The following is a 5880-nucleotide window of genomic DNA, read 5'->3' as shown; positions in this document are numbered from 1 at the left end:
GCACCGAGACGGATCTTGTGGCCCTCGACCATAGCTCCGCCGGAAACCATGATGAAGGCGATCGTACAAATTGCAACTTCTCCAAAAAAGTCGCTAAGACACCTGCCCCACGGTGGGCGCCAACTGTCGTGGTTCTAAGTCTGATAGTAGAATGGGGGGTAAGTATGGAAAGGCAAGGTCCTAGCTATGGAGTAGTTGTACACACGGGTGTTTAGCGAGTTCAGGCCCTTCTCTGAGGAAGTAACAGCCCTACGTCTCAGAGCCCGGAGGCGGTCGACTGATCTCTGTGTATATGAGTTACATGGGTGCGAACCCTTCTACCAGTGGAGGGGGGTGGCTTATATAGAGGACGCCAGGACCCCAGCCAGCCCACGTAGAGGAGGGTTAAAGTACATTAAGGCTGGGCGTTACTGGTAACGCCCTACATAAAGTGTCATCATGACCATTAAGACTATTCAATTACAGACCGTTTGGATGCAGAGTAGATCCTGAACTTCTGATGGTCGAGTGCATCTTCATGGTCGAGTGTCTTCTAGCCAGTCGAGTGGAGTCTCCCTTGGTCGAGTGGAACTTCTTTTGGTCGACTGGAAGGTAGTTTCGTATGATGATGTCCTTGGGCATGGTATCCTAGATAGGTCCATGACCCTACCCTAGGTACATAACCTCATCACTCGGTCCCACTGATTTGGCTAACGCCATTGCACTAGTAACTCTCGATCTGACCGAGAATTGCTAATCGGTGTGACTGATTTGAAGACTTTGTGAAACCCTAGCAGTCTCGGTGCCACCAAACTGTGACTCGGTCCGACCGAGTTCACCTGTTTAGGTTCCAAAACTGCTTCGGTATCACCGAGTTTGTAAATCGGTTGATCCGAAATGCTTTCTGTGGAAAACTAAAACTGAATTTTTGAATCATTCTTTTGCAAAAATCTCTGCATTTTGTGATGCTCATCCATTCTATCTCATCTATAACTATTCACAGGGTCAGCAGTCAGTGATGTCAGACCAAAGTGATAGTCAGAACAAGTCAGAAGAGCACAATCACATGAGTGAGGGCACTAGTCCCTCTAGCACTTCAGATGATGGCAGCAGGAGCACCCCAAGCAATCTGCCTAAAGCTGCCACCAGGACAAGGAAGAAGAGAACTTCAGAATCTGAAGATGAGGATTACTTGGCAGAAGAAGATGAGGCTACCTCCAAGAAGGTAGTGCTCAAAAAGGAATATGCCTCAGCAAAGAACACAAAGCCTGGACTTAATAGAAAGGTTCCTGCCAAGAGGACACCTATGCTGAAGGTCAGAGGATCAACTCAAGTGCCTGAAAAGTCTGAACCCAAAGATGCACCTGCAAGAAGAGTCACAACTTCCAAACCCAAGAAAGTTCCCATTGGAGAAACTATGAAGTTTACCATAGAATCAGAAGATGAAGCTGCTGGACAAGATAAGAAGAAGAAGAGAGCCAGAACCACTACTGCCCAGGTTCTTGGAAATCCCTCTATGAGGAGAGACTCTGAAGAGGAATAAGAAGCTGCTGCACCAGCACCCAAGGCGCAAAAGCTGATGGGTGATGCTATTAAGTCAGGGGCTGCAACATCAAAGCCCAAGGAAGCACCCAAAACTGCCCCCAAGCCCAAGCTTGCACCAAAGAGGAATACCAGGAGTATTCCAGCTGCTGAGAAGAACAAGGCCCTAGTGCCTGAAGTTACTGATGAGGAAGATGAAGAAGGACAAGTCCTGAGAAAGCTCAAACCTAAGATTCTAGACCACAATGATGCTCATCCTGTGGCTGAGAACATGAAAATCAGGAGAGATTCAGGGTTGAGGCTATGGAGAGAGTCAGATCCATATGCTACCAGGAGAAGGACTGCTGTTGATTACAGGTTCCACACTAAGGAACAGCAGGACTTCTATGAAATAGTGATGTTGGACAAGAAACCAATTGTGTGTGATATGAGGTGGGTCGACTGGACCTACATGAAAGAAAATGAGGAACACTATCCAGGAGTGCAAGACAGCTTTGTTGCTTGTGGAGTTGCAGACTTTGTTGGGCAGAAGCTCACAAAGTGGAATGATGAGCTCATTATGCAATTCTACTCCACAGCACACTTCTATCCAGATGGCAGGATAGTTTGGATGTCTGAAGGTACAAGGTACCAGTCAACAATTGAGGAATGGGCTAGTCTGATTAATGCCCCAAAGGAAAGTGAAGATGACTTGGATGTCTATTCCAAGAAGAAGATGGACCACAATTCTATGGCTCACATGTACAAGGAGATCCCAAACAAAGCTCTTGAGACTTTCAAGTTTGGGTCAGTCCATTTCCTTCTGTCAGGGCTGCCAACAATCAACTAGATCCTAAGGCACACTCTGTTGCCCAAGTCAGGTGACCACAATATGATTAGAGGGCATGCTATCAACTTGTTGCACTTGTTTGATGTGCCACAAAAATTCAAGGTCATGAGCCTTATTGTTGAGACCATTAAGAGGACAGCAGCAGATCAGAAGAGGAGTTGTGGGTATGCCCCACAGATTCAGGAGTTGATTAACTCAAAGATGGGCACAAGAACTTATTTGCTGGATAAGGAACATTTTGCTATCTATCCAGACTTTGAGGACAATCAGGTTGTCATGAATGAGAATGAATCATCATCAGTGCAAGCTCAAGAGCAGAAGGAGAAGGCAAAGAGAGAGAAGGCTGCCAAGATGCCAACTCAAGAGGAGGCATCTGAATACTTCTTGAAGAACAAGCAGGAGCAGCTTGGTTACTTGATAGCATCCACACTAAGGATTGAGAAGGGGTTGGCCACCCTAACTCAAAACCAGGAGAGCCTGGAAAGGATCATGGAACGAAAATTCTATGATCTAGATATCAAAGTCACTGAGATTCAGTCAGTTGTGGAGCAGCTTCAGGATGACATGCAGGAGAGGAAGGGCAAGACAACCACTGATGCATTTCCCAGAGTGCCTAGAGCTCATAGGTCAGCTGTAGTGCCTGTGACAGACTCCAGAGCCACATCATCTGCACCAGCTACAGCTCCTATAGCTCTAGTGCAACCAGCTCCAGCACCAACTCCTCCAGCTCCATGATGATGTGGCGTGCGACAATGAAGAGGAGAAGGAAGAATCGTCCTCGGATGAGGATGATGAATCGGAGGAAGAGGAGGACAAAAACGAGGATGCGGCATGATTGTTGATGTGCCATTTGTTTGAGCGAACTTTTATGTCATGAACTTGGTTCGGATTTTGAACTTGGTTGGATGATGATGTGGGCATGAATTTGAACTTTTATGTCTTGAACTTGTTTGGGTGATTTAAACTATGCTATGTCTTGTTTTGATGTTTGAAATATCACCATATTGTCTCCAAAATGCAACATGGCAAGCGTCGGCTGCTCGCGCGCGCTGGAGTTTAGTGCGTCTGTTGGAGCGGCTCGGGCTCGCTATATTTTACAGCGGCCGCTGGAGCCAGCGCACCGCAGTGCGCAAAAACTGGCGATTCCGGTGTTGTATACTTTTTTAGCGCGTCGCGCGTTGCGCGTCTGTTGAAGATGCTATATCTCAATTAATGAAGGCTTACATGTTACCATCCATATGTTACTACCCATTATAAAGGTAGGTAGTAACATAGACTAGTAACTACTAGTCTAAGTTACTCCCCACTATGACCGGCCTCATTTTAGCACTAGTGCATTGGAGGAGGTCTTAGAGCACCTACAACGGATCAGCGACCACCTGAATGTGTTTTGGGATAGTACTCCATTCATTAATGAAATATTACGTTCACTTACGATTTGTGAGAGAGTAGCCTTAGTTTGATCTGCTGGAGTCGGCTGGCTTGAATGTTCGCATTCTATGCCAGCTTCTTGTAATTAAACTTTTTGCCTTCTATAAAAATATAATACGTCTTTGGCGTACTCTCGGAAAAATAGTGTTACATTGACGTTCTATGGCCCTTGGAAAAAAGCGAGGCAATCATTTCTATGAATGAAATATAAACTACCCAAAGTGTTGTCTTTTGGACAGGCTGTAACTTTGGCTATTTATTTATGTTATTTTGTAATTATTTTTTGGTTTGTTTTGCAAATTGTTAACGTGTTGAGATGTTTTCTAAGACACTTGTGATGTGGATTATTGACTCCTTTGATTACTGTCCAACATACATGTATTAGTATACAAAATTTAACTTTTGTTTTTCATGAGTCCATGCATTTACCGAAGTTTCTATTATCATATTGAGAAACTAGATCATGAAGACGCGCGTTGCCGCGCTCGACCATTGTAAATGAGAATAAAATATGTTTAACAAATAATTACAAAATACTGAATAATAATGGATACAAATTGAACTGTTCAAAGTAGAATGTTTCAAGGCCATATCCATAGAAAAAGTTGGTTTGACCCGGAGGCCACATGTCAGCTTAAATACTTGGCATCGGTTTAACAATTAGAATAAAAAAAACTTGACATCAGTTTTTGTTCTAGCACAAATATATTACCAGCAAAAGATAACATCCAATTCCAAAGCAAAAAAAATAATATCAACACCATGATCTATATTTGCACTTGAACATACAAGAGAGAAATATGCAAAAACATATGCCTTTATTGTGATAGGACATGGACTTAAAGCTCAAGGATCTTAGGCTGACCATTTGATTGAACAAACAATAACCATGTTATACCTATAATGAACCACAAGATGAGCTTTAGAATATCGGAAGATGAGCTTCTTCTATAACCTACATTTTCAGGAAAAAAAAAAGGGTGTTGTTTCGTTTGTACCAACCATAAAAGCTACATTATTTATGACATAAATTATCACATACCTGTGCAGAAGATTGGCTACATGTTCATCTGTATGTAAATATTCTTCTGGGGCCAAGATGATGTCGAACACAATATTGCCAATATTAGTATTAGCGGGTGCTTTACCCATCCCCTCGATTTGAACCCTGGGGATATACTTCAGATGTAATGGAAGATATTCTAGCATAAATATATTACCGGCAAAGGAATCAAAATAGCGACATGAAATCAAAATTAACAAAAAAAATATTTAATCTTTATCCTCTGCGCTAGAAAGCGAGACTGAGGCCCGGTAGCAAATACACATGAACCTGGAAACGATAGAACATGATATGTGCTGATTAGTAAGCAAGATACCTTCACAAAACCAAAGTGAGACACTAATCTGCACCATACTCATGGTGTAGTAAGTAGTAACCACTCTAGAAAGGGGAAGTTGTGAATGTGCAGTTGTGCAAGCACGTCTTGCCGCTGCTATTCCTATTCATCTGTTGGTTGGGTAAACTGCAACCACATCACGCAAGCGGCATCAAGAGAAGAGAACAGACTCGTACGTACCGTCACGGAAGGTGGGAAGAGTATTCCATGGCATTGGCATGATGGCATCTGAGGTCATCCATCGCCGCCAGCGAACGCAAGGGCGGGATTAAGTTTCGCGCGCGCGCGCCGGAGGAGAGAACGGGACCCAGAAAAGGGAAGAAAAGAAGGATGACCAATCTTCTCGCCAGCGGGACGGACAACGGCGGCGGCGCGTCGTGGACGAAGGAACGGCAGCGCATCAGGGTTAGAGGAATAGAAAATGTGCAGTTCAGGGTTGGGGGCTGGACAATCCAAGCGAATGGGCCTTTGCGGCCCGATTACGGACAGAAACCGGCGCTCGCTCTGCGGAGCAGCAGCCCGCGAAACGGCATTTCAAGCGTTGATCGATCTGACAACGACCAAGCTAATCAAGAGCGTACATCAGACTGATCCGACGGCTGAGAGGCCCAAAACACTGTGGAGGCTCCAAGGTAGCTGTGTTATACTGTTTTTCAATTAGACGGGTGTCGCAGCGCGCGCCATCAATGATCTAATGTC

General features: G+C 44.5%; 1 long non-coding RNA gene across 1 annotated transcript; it reads right to left on the bottom strand.

Annotated features, from left to right (window-relative positions):
* Positions 1-4428: 4428 nt before the first annotated feature.
* On the bottom strand, positions 4429-5615 carry LOC119342120. The gene is made up of 3 exons (XR_005165392.1): positions 5362-5615; positions 4824-4949; positions 4429-4736 (listed from the first exon to the last, which is right to left on the bottom strand). It is a non-coding gene; the product is annotated as an uncharacterized LOC119342120 (long non-coding RNA).
* Between the last annotated feature and the right edge of the window lie 265 nt (positions 5616-5880).

This window comes from Triticum dicoccoides, chromosome 7B, assembly GCF_002162155.2.
Source record: "Triticum dicoccoides isolate Atlit2015 ecotype Zavitan chromosome 7B, WEW_v2.0, whole genome shotgun sequence".
NCBI lineage: Eukaryota > Viridiplantae > Streptophyta > Magnoliopsida > Poales > Poaceae > Triticum > Triticum dicoccoides.
This window is presented reverse-complemented; position numbering and strand designations above follow the sequence as displayed.